The sequence below is a fragment of the Nilaparvata lugens genome, chromosome X (assembly GCF_014356525.2).
Source record: "Nilaparvata lugens isolate BPH chromosome X, ASM1435652v1, whole genome shotgun sequence".
Lineage (NCBI taxonomy): Eukaryota > Metazoa > Arthropoda > Insecta > Hemiptera > Delphacidae > Nilaparvata > Nilaparvata lugens.
The window spans coordinates 68,221,761-68,238,744 of NC_052518.1; the positions used below are offsets into that span (position 1 = coordinate 68,221,761).

General features: G+C 36.6%; 1 protein-coding gene across 4 annotated transcripts in view; it reads right to left on the reverse strand.

The window, feature by feature from the left end:
* Nucleotides 1-16,984, reverse strand: part of LOC111047282 (synaptic vesicle glycoprotein 2C-like) — a 315,600-nt gene that overhangs the window by 124,467 nt on the left and 174,149 nt on the right. The gene's annotated exons all lie outside the window — the stretch shown is intronic.

The window sequence follows — 16,984 nt, forward strand, 5'->3', positions numbered from 1 at the left end:
TCGTACTTCTCTACATATTAATAAAGCCAAGCAAAGAAAAAAACCCAGTCCTATAAGTAATGTGACAATGGACAATGAACTTGTCCAGTATCATTTCCGACCTAGAGAATGGAACATGGAAAGATATTTACAGCGGTGCTGATGATATTGATTCCCTGGTTGACACATTCATTAACAGGTTGACTTACTATATCGAGAAGCATTCTTTCATTGTCAAAATTCCCCACAAAATGAAACCATAGAAAAAATGGATTACTAAGAGTTTAGTTGAATCTATAAGAAAAAGAGACAATATGTATAGGAAACTCAGTAAATAACCTCTTAATATAAAATTGAAAGAGGATTATTATAGCGTATCAAAATGTATTGAATAATACAATAAAAAAGGCTAAATCAGATTATTTCAAGCTGAAACTGGAAAATAGTAAAACAACTCTAGAAAGACGTGGGATTGTATTAATGAAATGCTTGATATAGATAAAAAACACGTTCAGCCAAATATAGATCAAGATATTTTGAATGATCATTTCACAAGAATTAGTGAAAAATATGTGAATCAAATCCTGGATGATATCCATAATATTGAAATACCTGACTCATTATCCCCCATTCCCAATAACAGCATTTTTTTTTCAACCCAACTAACAGCACTGAAATACTTGATGTGATAAAATCTTTGAAAAACAATGCAGCAACAGGTGTTGATGGTATGTCAGGGGTGTTCTTGAAAAAAGTTTCTCAGTCCATAATTAATCCGTTGGAATATATAATTAATAAATGTTTTCTATCAGGCTACTTCCCAATAAAGTTCAAAATTGCGAAAGTGATAGCTCTTCACAAAGCTGGTGATCAAACACATCCCGGAAATTATAGACCTATAGCCTAAGTCTTTTAAGTAGTTTTCCAAAAATTGATCAAAATCAGATTAGTTTGTCTCCTAGATAAAATAAAATTCATTCACGGTAATCAATATGGGTTTCAATCTGGTAAGTCAACCAATGATGCTGTTCTCCACTAAACTAACATCACAAATAACAATTCCAAGCATAAAACACCATCAGTTTTTTTGGACCTTGCAAAGGCGTTTGATTCCATACCACATAAAATACTATTGCAAAAATTATATAATTGTGGAGTTGGGGGCATTAAACGATCTGTTTGCGAGTCATCTAACAGATCGCTTTCAATATTTGACAATAAATGATAAAACAAGTTTGAAAAATCTTTCTTTTTTTGGTCTTCCTCAAGGCACAGTCCTTTCACCATTGCTCTTTTTGATTTATGTTAATGACCTATTGAATCTGAAAATACCTAACTGCAGAGTAATTTCATTTGCTGATGACATGGCTCTTGTTTTTTCTGGTGTGTCATGGGGGGATGTATATAAAAATTCAAATGAGGGTTTGAGAATTGTAAAATCATGGTTTGATAGACATGTACTCACCATGAACCTGGAGAAGACTAAATTTATGACTTTTTCTCCTACTGAAATAGGTCAACCAGTGAAAACCTTGTCTTTACAAATGCATTCTCATGCTTTGTTAAATCATGTGGATTGTGATTGCCCTTGTATTGAAAAGGTGAAATCCTTGAAATATTTGAGTATAATGATGGATGATCATATAAAATGGGATACTCATATTGAATATATGTGCAGACGGCTTAAATATCTAATTTATAGGTTTTATAAACTAAATAAAATAGCTGATTTGGTAATAATGAAAAAGATTTATTATGCTTATGCACAATCACATTTCCAATATAGAATTGAGATATGGGGGGCTGCTTATGATATCCATATGAACAAATTATTCACATTACAGAAACACCTTATCAGAGCTGCATTAAGCAGGCCAAGATTGTACCCTAGTAGACTTCTTTTTCAAGAATTCCAGGTGCTTACAGTGAGGCAAACATATGTTAAAAGAATCATATTATTCAATTATAAGAATAGTGACACATTCAACTTATATCAATCCATATAATTTGCGTCCCTCCAATCCATTACATTTCGATATTGACTTTACCAGCTTAAGTGTATGTAGAGTCAGTTTGAATATCAGTGTTACTTGTTTATAAATAGTCTTAACTGAATTCATTATTAATAGAATTACAAAATCCATAATGAATCTTATACTGGATTGGATCAGGATAAATGTTTATTTCAAATTATCCATATCCATTATGTAGTGTTTCATTCCTGTGTTATAAATTTAAAAAAAAATTGTCATGGCTTCCTTGAATCGGTCTTTTTAAGTTTGTCATCTGCTTGTGATTTTGTTACTTTGTCTTATCGTTTGTAAGTATTGAGATGTGACCTGGTTTCCATAATAAATTTTAGTTATTCTAGTGGTTTGAATAAGCTCTTTCTCTTTCTATTGACATGTTTGCTGTACCTAGTTGTTCAAACTCACTGCCGGCGCAAGAGTTTTCTTTGTCGGTAGTGCCATTTTGTAAGTTAGAATATCAATCTGATTTTATCAGTAAGATTTTATCAATCTGTATTACTTTATGGCAAATAAATGAATTTGAATTTGTTGTTGCTGTTCAGCGGCAGCTCTGCAGATGTTTTAATGTGGGTCCGAGAGGGAAAGTTCCAACTCGAATCACCATTTTGCTGTGGGTGGATAACTTTAGAGCTACCGGTTCAGAATTAAAACGGAAATCAACGGGCCATCCAAAATCAGCCCGGACGCCAGAGAATGTCGTGAGAGTGAGGGAAGCTGTGGAAGCCAGTCCTCGGCGGCCTGCACGCAAACAAGCTGCTGCTCTGGGCATGTCTGACCGCTCAGAAAGAAGAATATTATGGTACGACCTGCACTTTCATCTATACAAAATGGCTATCGTGCAACAGTTGAAGCCCACTGATTATGCAAAGCACAACGCATTTCCAGAGCTAATGATTGATTTGCTTACAGGTGACAAAAACTCCATTATTAGCGGCGAAGTGCATTTTCATTTGGATGGATATGTGAATGAACAGAATTTCTGCTATTGGTTGGCAAAAAATCCAGAAAAACTGCATGAACGTCCCCTTCACAGAGTTTATAAAGTATTGTAATAATTTATCACATATACGGTTATCAAAGTGAGTAGTTTGTTATATTGTGTGACTGCTGGCTTTTCAAGCAGAATTATAATTATTATCCCCACTCTGTGAGTTATAAATAGTATTTCAAAGTGTATAACCTCACTTTCAATACTACGGTAAGTTATCAAAGTTGTAACCGGCTTGCGGCATTTCATGTCTGAGCGGTAATCTGGTCAGCTGTAGTACAATCGGATGTTTTTCTGCACCATGCCGATAGCGACTGACTGAGTGCTTGACCTACTGACCTATCTACTGTCATCTGTCAGCTCTGTTGCGTTATCAGTGACGTTTGATTTTACCTGTTTTGGGCGCTAGGTTTCGAACTTAAAAATGAATAGGCCTATGACAACTCGCCGTATGCGTGAGTGTTTGATCAGAGATGCGGAGTCAGAAATCAATAATATAAACAGTGAACTTTGTAATGAGTTGGTTATAGATTTAGCCGTGAATATAAGAGGAACTCTGTCTATTATTGCAGATAAATTCACTAACGATGCTGTTGTTGATTTAATTCCTGACATTGTTCAAGTCTTAAATAAATTGGACTCGACTATCTCCGACAACAATGAACTTTTGTATGATAGGGACGCTATTTCGAAAGAAAATAATGAACTGGTCAAACTGCTGGAACTCGAAAAAAACAGAAGAAGGGAAGCTCTCGAAGACTTTTTATTTAATGAAAAGAAAGCAGATGAGGAATTACTACTTTTAAAGGCTCGCTTAGAAGAACTTCATTCAACTAATAAAAGTTTAAAAGAGGAATTAAATAATAAAAATGAAATTATAAGAATTATTCAAGCTGATTCCAACAACACTGATTTTTTGAGCGAAATACATTACAGGAAGGACAATTTCATTACACCTAAATTCTCTATTAGATCTAGAACTAAAGTTATTGAGACGAATCAAAGTGCTATTACAGTGAATAATCGGTTCTCAGTACTCTCTGATAATGTGTCGTCTTCGGATAGGATCGCATCAAAAAAAGTAATCGTTGAAGCGCAAGTTCATAGACCCGCGTCATCAAAAACAGTGCCTAAGACTTGTTACTCGAAAAGCAGTATGTTAAATAATTCTATTAAGAGAAGAAGAATTACAATTCTTTCAGACAGTCAGGGTAAACAGCTAAGCAAATACTTGCAGCACTTACAAGATGACTATGACATTTTCGTATATTCTAAGCCGGGAGCAAAACTTAAACACATTGTTCACGATGGACTTGAGTTTATCAGGGATTTCACTGAGGATGATTTTGTTGTTATTTTTGGAGGCACTAATGACCTTCATAGAGATGAACCGTATCAGTTATCCCTTCATCAAGGAATCAGTGCACTTCTTCAACTTAATTTAAAAACGAACATTATCGTATGTAGTGTGCCCTATCGGTATGACGATCCTGATCTAAATGAAAGCATAATGTACTCTAATGCCTGCTTATCTCGAATGGTGAGCAGCTATAAAGGGGATCTGCAAATTCGCTATTATGATGTCAACATCTTCCTTCAGCGATCTCATCGCACAAGACACGGACTCCATCTTAATCGACAAGGTAAAAGACAACTGTCGAAAAACTTGACAATGTGGATTGAGCGTTCTGTTACGAATGGTATTGACAATGTGTCTGTAAGTGATGGGAGTAGTGATGAGGTTTCTACGGAGAAGCAAGTAATTGTGAGCCGTGAAAAGACTGTATCCCCTCTCATTCAATACATTGAATCTTTTCCTATTTCACCTATTTCTTCCAGTTCTCCTGCGCCCTGCAGTCCAGCTCCTGATGTCACGATCCCTGCAGTCATCAGTCAAGAATTTAACTCTTCCTTTCGATCCTTACATCAATCTTTTGAAAATACTTCTTTTTTAGAAATAACTCCTTTCATTTATTTAAACAAAACAATGTAAATATTCCTAGAAATGATGTTTTCTCTCTAATGTATTGTAATGTGCAATCTTTGAATAACAAAATAGATGAAATCGAGATGATAAATCGGGAAAAAGCTTTTGATGTGCTGTGTTTCTCTGAGCACTGGTTTCAAGAAGATTTTTTAAATCTAGTTCAAATACAAGGGTTTTCACTTGCAACTGCCTTCTGTAGATCAAATTTTAAAAATGGAGGTGTTGCTATATTTATTGCAAATACATATGCCAATCAGGTACAAGCTCTTGATTTGTCTTCTCACTGTCATGAAATTCATCATGAATTCGCAGGTATTATTGTTAAAAGATTTAAGCTCTTAATTATAGTAATCTATAGATCACCAAATGGCAATCTAGAACTGTTTTTTGATGCATTGGAGAGACTTATTTTGTCTTTGAATAAATACAAACACAAGTACAATTTCATAATTGGTGGAGACTTCAATGTAAATATTCTAACTATGGACTCCCGAAGGTCAGACTTAATCAATCTTTTGAAGTCCCTTGACCTATATTTCACTAATTTTGAAGCTACTAGACTTGAATCAGCCCTAGATAATATTGCAACAGATTTAAAACCGGAATCATTCTCTGTGAAGGTTGATCCAGTTGCATTGAGTGATCATGATGCACTTTGCTTTTATGTAAAATCTAATTTTTTAGTGAGTAAGCATCCCAGTAATGGAAAAAGTTTGCAAGTACAAAGCTTCAGGCCTGTCACTTCAAGTGCTTTAGACTGGTTTTGCTATAGGCTTAATTTGGTTGATTGGAGCAGAGTTACCGTACATGATAATGCTGAATGTAATTTTAATTCATTCTTCAATAGATTCAATGGACTATTTTTAGATTCTTTCCCTGTTGTCAAACGCACACCTGGCCATAATAATAAAGTAAAGAAAAAGTATATCCATTCACCGGCTTTGAATGTCTTGAAAAATTATGTTCTTATTGCCTATGATAGATTAAAAAAAGAAGGTACATACTCAGCTAGGTTGACTTATAATAATATTAAGAAGCTGTACAGATGTGAATTGAAAATGGCTCAACTGAACCATAATGTCAAGTTTATTGAATCGGCTAACAATAAATGCTCAGCGGCTTGGAAAATTATTCGAAAAAATTCCAAGCCTGCTCAGTCTACTGTTACAACTGTATCCTCTGAAGAATTCAACCAATACTTTATCAGTGCTGTAGCAGAAATTCATAAAGTGATCGAGCCTTCAGCTATTTCTGCTGAGGAGCTTCTGGTATCTTCCCCAAAAACGCAGGCTGTATTTGTATTAAAAGAAGTATCATGTGATCAAGTCTCTTACATAGTTTCTAGAATGAAGTCCTCCACTAGCAAAGATATTTATTCCCTTTCCAGCTCCTTCATAAAACAAGTCATTGAATTTATTTTACAACCATTAACATCTTGTTTTAATGCCTGTATCAGAGAATCAGTTTTTCCATCATCACTCAAGCATTCTAGAACAGTGCCCATATACAAGAGGGGGGACAAAGACTCACCAGAAAACTTTAGGCCAATATCGGTACCACCCATCTTTAGTAAGATATTTGAATACATTATTGCCTCACAACTATATGAATTCTTTGAATCGAATAGTTTGTTCAGTGAAACTCAGTACGGATTTAGGAAAGGTAGGTCAACTATTGATGCTGTTAGTACCATTATGGCTGACATTGAGAATGGTTTCAATGATAAGAAGCACACAGGATTGGTTCTTTTCGATTTGACTAAAGGATTTGATGTGGTGGATCACAACATTTTATTAAGTAAATTAGAATTTCTTGGTATCCAAAACAATGCTCTTAAACTATTAGAATCTTATTTACAGGGTCGTATCCAGACAGTATGTGTTAACTCAGAGTTTTCCAAGCCAATTGCTGTACCACATGGCGTTCCTCAGGGGTCCATTCTTGGGCCTCTACTTTTTCTGGTTATGATGAACGATATTGGGTTTAGCATTCGATCCAAGGTGGTATGCTATGCTGATGATTCATCATTAGTTACTGCTGATGTGGATCTCAGTGCTCTTGAACAAAAGATGTCCAGATGTCAGGGCGAGGCAGAAGCCTGGTTTAGGGCAAACCGTCTATTTTTGAATACAACCAAGACCCAGAAGCTAGTGCTTGGTTTGAGACAAATCAGTCAGAGTGCAAAAAGTGCTAAGCTTCTTGGCATTACACTGGATTATAAACTCACATGGATACCTCATATAGGAAGTGTCTGCTCCAAACTTAGTAGGGTTATATACCTTCTTCGAAGGCTCAGGGATTGTGTACCCGCACACTATTTAAGAATGTGCTATTTCGCTTTTTTTCAGAGTGTCTTTATGTACGGATTGTGGGGTTGTGCCCAGGATGTGCAAAGAGTGTTCTTACTACAGAAAAAGGCTATAAGAATTATATCAGGTGCAGCATATTTGGAGCATTGCAGGCCATTATTTATAAAGGAAAAAGTTATGACCGTTTACAGTATGGTAGCTTTCAAACTCCTACTTCAAGTAAAGAAGGATATAGGATCATATAGATGCAGAGTTGACATCCACAGCCATAATACACGAAATAGGACAAAAATATATGTACCTTACACAAGACTGAAAAAAGTATTAACTAGTCCTAATCATGTATCCTTGAAACTTTTTAATATTCTGCCAGACTCAGCCAGAAACTTGCCTTCAAAAGTATTCCGACAAAAACTTGAAAACCTTCTCTTACAGTTCCCACTATACTCACTTTCTGATTTCCTCCAGCTGCCAGTAGAGAATCATTTTTTGGAAAACATAGGTGATAGTACTCTGTAGTATTTTATATTTTTATGTGTTTATATTTAAATGATACATTATGTACGTTGGATTATTTTATTCTTGATATTATTGTTTTATTGACATATATAGAGCAAACCTTGAATAGAGGTTTCCAATAGTATTGTTTGTGTCCTGAATGGAATGAAACTTTTATTCTATTATTCTGTTATTTTATTATGATGTATTTATAATGTATATTTTGACGTTTCCGATAGCATTGTTTGTATGCACTAAAGGAATAAAAATCATTCTTATTCTTATTCTTATTCTTATTCATAGTCCCAAGGTCACTGTGTGGTGTAGCGTTACAAAACATTGTGTTATAGGCCCATACTTTTTTGAAGAAAACTGTCGAACTGTAACCGTCAACTCACAATATATGATACCTGACTATGTTGAAAAACTTCCTTATCCCCGAACTACACAGAAAACTCTTAAACCACAGCAGAATTTGGTTCTAGCAGGATGGGGCAACTGCCCACACAGCCGATGAGGTAATGAACTTCATGAAGCAAGTCTCATGGCCGAGTCATCTCGCGTTTTGGGGACATTGCGTGGCCAGCTCAGCTCGCTCCCCGGATCTCGGCATTTGTGACTTTTTCTTGTGGGGACTGCTGAAATAAAGAGTATACACAAACAAACCCCGCACATTGGATGACCTGAAGGAATCCATAGAACCTGAGATTGGAAGAATGCATGGCCCAAGATGGTCATCATTTGAAAGATGTCATCTTAAACAGATAACATAAACATTCCTTTGGTTATTTTCATAAATGTTCATGAATAGAAATCTGTTATATGCATTAAAACTCTTCGTATCTCTTAAAACTATTGAGTTCATTTACATTTTAAAACCGTCAGATCATTTGCCGCTTTCTGTAGTTGTAGGTAATCAGACTTGACGTTTATATTGATATTTAATCAAATTCAAAAAAGAAAATCCATTATTCTGAAATATTGATTTATAGATTTGAATATTTGCTTGGTATAAACCAAACTAATATGGTATTCTTTTGTCCAAATTCTATAAATAGAATAAAGTTGAACTATCATTATTACATTTTTATCAAATGAATGATAAGAATGATCAAATAATTGTGAATGAATGAATACTCAAAAGACATGTCAGAAATATTAAATTAATCGATTGTTATTAGTATTAATATTAATACAGTGAAGATGGTATAATGTACAGTATATAATACTTTACAACTTGTTTTTTTTTAATGATAAAACAGGGTAGAATCAATTTGATTGAACCCACATCACTTCTGTTAACAGGCTTACAGTGTATTCGTTCATTATTCTGGTATAGATAGAAACTCAATTATTTCGGAAGTTGATTGAGTTATTGGTATATATTTTTCATAAATTTCGAAATGCTTAAAAGTACTTAAAAAGAGCTTCTAAAGTGACTAAAATTTCATCTGGAGCTATTGTTCCAATATTTCAACAGCTACTAACTGGAATTTCAGCAATTTTGGACTTGTGGTATTAAAGTAACAGTCTTTCGAATAATTGAAGTCAGGTTGTGACTAGAAAGAGACATCAACTGTAGTTCACAAGATTTGTCATCTTCATAGTCAAGTCAGTAACCTCTCGGGATATCCTCAAAGATTTTGTCTTAGAATTTCATCCTAAGCTAATTTTAGCAATCATTGATACTCATATCGTATCCATTCATTACCTGATAATTTTATCTAGAAAATGGAAACAAATAAAGTTTCTTTAAATGGATATCTGCACTCCTTACAACACGAGGACCTCTTTTCCAGAGCTAGATTAATTGGTGTCAAACGCATGTTGAGGAGATCACTTGTAATAAGAAAAAGCTCTTTTTTCCTAAGAAACGAAGAATCTGACCTCTTATCCAATTCCAAATAAGTATCTAACATTGACACGGGCCACAGGACTTATGTAAATCTTCAAGAGTATCCAACAGTCTCACATAAAAATACAGAAAGCCTGATTGAAAAATTCCTTTTAGTTGGGAAAAACATGGAATGACCGATGTCTAGGTAAAACCATCGATAAGTGAAAAACATCGAACAGTAAAAACATTGTTGTTTTAAAACATTGATGTATTGATACTTATCCCTAATACAAACCGATGTTATTTTCCCAGAATTTTTCTGTAATCTGCCTGAGTGTGAACAACTACTGATCTGCCTTGTCGAAATCCTGCCTGATATTCTTCAATTACTTTTTCCACATATCCGCCAAGCATACTTCATTTCCGATACAGTGGGAATATTCAACTATCAATTAATTAATATTAATAGGGTGTGTTTAGTAGATTAATTCCTTCAAGGTTTTAGCAGTTGAGCTTGTGGCCTTTTCTATGTATACACCATATTTTCTAAATAAGTCTATGTAGTCATCTCCACATTTCCAAAGATACCCTGGTATTCCATCTATTCCTGGCACTTTATATTTCTTAATAGTTTAGTTGCTTCCAGAATTTTGTCCAAGGTTGGAGCTTCAGCTCCAGCCATATTTTCCTGATGTTCATTCATTCTTGAATCTCCGTATTGTTCTATTAATTCATGGGTCAGCCTGGTTCAATAGTTCACTGAAATGTGCCTTCCATATCTCCTACACAGCTTCATAATCTCCAATCACCTCTCCATCCTTTCTCCTGCATAACAATGCATGTTTTGTGTTTCATTCTCCAGGAAGTTCTTTTCAATTCTCTTCATCATTCTATTATAGAACTCTCGAATTTTTTTCTGATGCCCTTCTTGATATTTCAATTCAATTTATTCACAATACACAAAAATACAATGAGGAAAAGTAATATACAACAAAACAATTACAATAACAGTAACAATGATATTAACACATGAGAAAGACAATATTGCTAAAATGATGTGTGCTGAAGAAAGAGGGGAAAATATCTTGGCAACTATGGTTTCCCATGTAATAGGCAGGTAAGGTATAATTGAAAGAGAAGGGTGTGTGATAGGGAAGTGGAAGAAGGTAGGTAGAAAGGCAGGGCTGAGGGAAGGGAAGATAGGATGTGAGATAACAATACAATTAATAATTTCCTGCTTCATTTTCTTTGTAATTTTAGAATTGAAGATGATGATCCGGAATTTCATTGATTATTATAGTACTTGGAAAATTTACCGTCTTATTGTTTCAATATTAGTATATCACACCCTGTGGGCAGGGGGGAAAAAGTAGAGTCGAACAAGGTAGACTCAGTACTCAAGTTAAAGGGAAGAATTCACCCACAGTATCTTCTGCTTGTCGTAAGAGGCGACTAAAAGGGGACCCTCTTCTTCCAGAGCCCTTACTCCCACTCCCCTCTTCTTCTTCAACATGCTCTGGATCTTTATCTCTTTGGAATGAACGGTTTTCTATTGACTTGGCTTTGTATCATTCTTTCTTTACTCATCTTTTATCTTCCTGTCTGGTCTTCCGTGGTCAAGCTCTTGCTTTCCAAGCCCTGGTCCTCAAAATTTTACGTTTGGGTCTGAGGGCTTATTTTTCCTTCTGCATCAATTTTCTAACATGCTAGGTTATTAACTACATGTAGTGTAGTTCGAACAGCTATATGTATGTCCTCTATTACACACTCCAGAGCGGACAGGCAAAATAACATCAGGACATAGATCTGTTTCTATACCCTTTTGTGTCCTTATAAACGCCTGGCGGTGGGGACGGTATTGGTTAGTAGATTAGTAATGATTGCATAAATAAACGAGGTACTTCCAGAGAAGTTTGTACACTGTCTTAGTTTGGTTGGCGACCAGACTAGCTTTGCTCTCCTGGTCAATATTAGAGCTCACACTAACACAAGAAGAAGTAGTAAAATGATTTTTAGAACCAGCTCTTATCAGAGCTACACAAGGAAACTAGGGCCTATAATTCGAATCTGCCAGATTAATGTCGAAGGTATTAGCAGAGGGAAATGTGACTATCTGTCTCGGCTTCTGGCTGAGAACAAAGTTGATGTGCTGTTAGTGCAAGAGACGCACACAGCTGATGAAGAGAAACTGTTCCAGAGAGGACAAATTCCCGGATTTACAGTAATTGGTGCTACTTATCACCATGCTTATGGAGTAGCCACCTACATAATGAATGCAATCCAAAATGCTTCCTGTATTGAGATGAATATTGACAGTGGAATCCATCAGGTGATTGTAAAAATTGGAGACATGAGTATTACTAATGTGTATAAGCCTCCAGGGCTCCCCTGGCCTCCTCATGTTCACAGGAAGAATGTTCACCCTGCATTATATATTGGTGACTTTAACAGCCACCATGAGACTTGGAGGTATCGAGCTAATGACCCAAATGGGATAGCACTGGTTGAATGGGCGGAGGATAATGACATAGAGCTTATTTTTGATGCTAAGGACAGAGCAAGTTTCCGCTCTGCTGCTTGGAATAGTGAGTCAAATCCTGATCTTTGCTTTGCTTCGATGGACAGTAGTGGCCAACATTACCCTATCAGACAAAGGGTCCTTTCTGACTTCCCACACAGCCAACACAGACCAATTCTTTTTGAAACTGGATTACAAATACCACTTATCCAATCAACTCAACGACCAAGGTGGAATTTCAAGAAGGCTAACTGGAATGGGTTCACAACAGAATTGGATAAATGTATCCGTTGGATCCCTCCAACCCCTGAGAATTACAAGAGGTTTAAAGGTCTTGTTGTCGCAATTGCAAAGAAACATATACCAAGAGGTTTCAGGAAGGAATATATTCCAGGCTGGAGTAGAGAAAGTGACCATCTATACAAGCAGTTTCAGGAAAAAAATGACCAACGGATTGTAGGAGAGCTCCTTAACAGCTTGGATGAGGCACGTAGAAAGAAATGGTCCCAGACAATGGAGGAGATGGACTTTAGACATTCTAACCGCCGGGCTTGGAGTCTTCTTTCAGGAAACTGGGCAGTGCAAGAATTACTACACACCAGAGCTCCCCTATCCATCCAGATCAGGTGGCAGAACAAATAGTCAAAACATCTAAGGCTGCTGGCTGTTTGGATCATGCAGCGGAGGTAAGGAATGGACTGAAAGAGCTTAAAGCTATGGCTGTGGAGGACTTACACCTGTCCAGTGATTTCTCACTAGAGGAGGTGGATGCTGCTCTTTGTAATACCAAGTGTGGAAAGACACCTGGCTTTGATGGAATCCACCCAGAGTTTCTGTTGCATGCTGGAGGGAAGGTTAGGCTGTGGTTGTCATGCTTTTATACAAAAATTCTGCAAACTGGAAATCTCCCAGCAGATTTCAAGGAGTCTAAAATATTTTCAATTCTCAAGCCTGGCAAACCTTGTGATGATGTGAAAAGCTACCGCCCAATTGCACTGCTGAGTGTGAGTTACAAAGTGCTAGAGAGGCTTCTCTACAATAGGATTAGTAGAAGAATACTAGAGCATGTACCGATTGAACAGGCTGGATTTCGACCCAACCGGAGTTGTACAGACCAGGTTCTCTCTTTGATGACATATATCGAGGCAGGCTTCCAAAAGGGATTGAAAACATATGTTGCCTTTGTGGACCTGAGTGCTGCTTATGATACAGTGTGGAGAGAGGGACTCATTTTCAAACTCCTACATGTTCTACCAAGCCTAAAAATCATCCAATTGATAAATAACATGCTAAAGAACAGATGCTTCAAAGTGCTCATGGATGATAAGCTAAGCAGAAGAAAGGTACTGAATAATGGATTACAACAGGGTTCAATCTTGTCCCCGTTCCTTTTCAACTTGTACTCAGCAGATCTTCCCAACATACCATCAATGATCTTCATGTATCCTGATGACATTGCTGTGGCCACTCAAGACAAGAGTATGAAGACAACATCAGAGAGCCTCACTGAAGACCTATCTTCCCTCTCAGTTTATTTCCACAAGTGGAGGCTACACCCTCACATGAAAAAAACAGAGGTGTGCTGCATTAACTTGAATAATGAGGAGGCTAGGATAAAACTGGATGTGAGGTTTGACAACACGCAATTACAGCATAATTTCTTTCCAAAGTACCTTGGTGTGACGCTTGACCGCACTCTGTCCTACAAAAATCACCTTCATAATGTTGCTGAGAAACTAAAAACTAGGAATAATATTCTACAAAAACTCTGTGGGACAACATGGGGAGCATCAGCAACAACTTTGCGCTGTTCTAGTCCTAGGACTAGTATACCCCACAGCTGAATACTGTGTGGATGAATAGTGCTCATGAGAATAGAGTCAACACTCAGCTGAATAATTCCATGAGACTTATTTCTGGGACCATTAGAACCACCCCCACATATTGGCTGCCAGTTCTCAGCAACATTGCTCCACCAGGGCTGCGAAGATCTTTTGTTCTTGTTCGTGAGTATAATAAGATGAAAAATGACAGAGCACTCCCAATCCACAGAGATCTTCTGGAGCTCGATAATAGGCTGAGGTCGAGGCGCCCTCCCATGCGCTTGGCTGAGCAGCTAGAACGTGAGAATTTCTCTGTTGCTGATAGCTGGGAGGAGGAGTGGATGGATAGAGCGCCTCTCAGTGTTAGTCTGAGGTATTCTGTTGGGAGGAGTGTGGCTGGGTTTGATCTGCCAAGGCGAGCATGGACAGCACTCAACAGGATTAGAACTGGGCACGGAAGATGTAGAGCATCTCTTAGTGACTGGGGTAGATTGTCCTCCCCTGATTGTGATTGTGGAGAGGCTAGACAAACAATGAATCATATCATCCGGCATTGTGCTATTCGAGCCTATCAGGGCGGTTCAGATGATTTAATAGCAGCTTCTCCACAAGCAATAGCCTACATAACCAACTTGGACATTCAAGTTTGACTTGATTATTTCCTATTTCCTTGTGAATATATACACTTTTCTTTGTCATATATTTTTGTTTGTATTCTATAACCTAGATAGATGGTTTTATTTAGTTTTATATATATTTTTTTTCTCATCAAGCTGACAAAGGTCAAAGACCTGCATATTTTTGTGAATTCATGTGTGTGTATGTATGTGTCTATGTGTTTGCCATACGCTAATAATAATAATAATAATATTAGTATTATATATCAAATACTTATTTGAAGTAGGTCTCAAGCTGTAATGTCTATTTAATGAGTTGTTAGTGCATGGAAAATTGGTTTTATATTTTCATTCTTTATTTAATTACCTTGAATTCTTCAAATATAAGGTCAGCCGGGGAAAATCTAGGTTCTTTTGAAATAGATTTAATTATAAATTTCCACATTATGTGCTCTTCCAAATGTGAATTATAGCACCCTTCCCATACTGTTACTCTGTATTGCATTTTCGACTGTATTATAGCAAAATAAAGCATTTCAAGATCAGTTGGATTCAACATTTTTCTATCTGCATAAAATTTGTAAGAAAGTTATTTCATCCTTCTGCAAATGAATTTAATATGGATATTCCATTTCAGGTTTTCATCTATATAAATACCTAGATTAGAATTTATAACTTTACTAAAGATGGAACAAGTGTAGGAGTTGGGGTCAAGGTTGCTATTTGAATGGAGTTTCAAGTTCAATTCTCTGTCTGGCTGCCAGACAATTTATTGAAAGAAAAGGTGATATAATTGGTTTTTTGTATATTTAAGCTCCAAGTATTTTTATCTAGCCACTTTTTTATGTTCAAGCAGTTTTGCTCTGCAATTTCATGAGACTCAGCCCACGTTCTTCCTGAGAAAATAGCCGATGTATCATCAGCAAAGGACATTATTCTTGCATTTTCAAGTTTCAAATTTAATAGATCATTAAATAAATTATGGAAAGTAATGGCGATAAAACAGTGCCCTTGAGGGAGGCCATAAGGGGTGAGCTCAGTGGTATTAGTCTCATTATTTACAGATAGGAATTGGGTTCTATCAGACAAGTAGCTCTTAATAAGGTCAAGGAAGACACCCTAAAACCATATATTCCATACAATACTTTCTTCGCTCTAGTTGTTCTTTGAATATAGCTTCACTCATATCCATTTTTCACTTCAATTGCCTTTCTACAGTTTTCATCGAACCATTCTTCTCTTCTTCCTCTCCTGACCCGTCTAAGTACTGATACCACTGATGCAGCTAAAACAGCTGTCACGTTCTGCAATAATTGCTCCTCTATTGTCATGGTTGTTTCTCAAGAATTGAATTTTTACGGGAATAGAGGATCAGCCCATCGCCCAACAACCTACCTAGAGAACCAAGTGGATTTTCGGGTTTCCTTCCCTAGCTTTTGGTAGACCAATACCGTTCTACAAGGCAGCAGTCAATTTTCTGTTAAGGTTATGTTTCCTTAGCCTTTGAGCTCCATCTGCAAGGCAGCAGTTTTTTTGCTGGTTTTGGTCTGCCCCGGGTGTTTCATTTCTCTGCTACCACCTGTATTTGGCAGGTATTTGTATTTTGGAACATTTACTGTGAAAATTGTCTTCATGGGACGCGGAACTTTCTACCAGAAATTGTGACTGGAACAATTTACCAGTTACCGTGTTTCTTAAACATACTCAATTCAGGGCTTCAAGTGAACATGGTTTGTTGATGTATACACGAGCTTGAGGTAGCCCACATAGAAAATAGTCACAAGGTGACACTTCCGGTGAACGAGGTGGCCATTTTACATCTCCACTCCACGCAACGAAATAAGTCGATGAGGGAAGTTCAGAAATTGCTAAAAGAAGAAGATGCAGGAATTGCTTGTGAGTGCCTCAGAAATTTTAAAGCTTATCTAGATGTATGTCATGTTGGAACCATACATTATTGAGTTTGATATGTCATCTTCTCAATTGTGGCACAAAAAATCATACAGCAGTGTTGGATAACGATCCTGATTGACATTTTTTCAAGAAAGTAAGGGCCAATAATAAAGTCTTGACTAATGCCACAACAAACAATCGATATTGTTAACCATCGATACAATAACATCAATTGCAAACAGAAAACTTGTAACCAATCTTTATTCACTAACGTTTCCTCCATGGCAGATAAGGCAAGTTTGTCTCTTTAACGGCACTCTGTCATCAACTTCTCACAACTTCTGAAGGAGTGGTCAGAGCCGTACGCCATTTTTCAAATAATATTTCCCGTATCTTATAAATATTTTCATTTTTCTCCTCATCAATTTCAAAAATGACTACATCCAAGGTAAAAACTGGGAAATATTGAGTTTCATTCAAAAATGATTATGTGACAGCTGTTCCA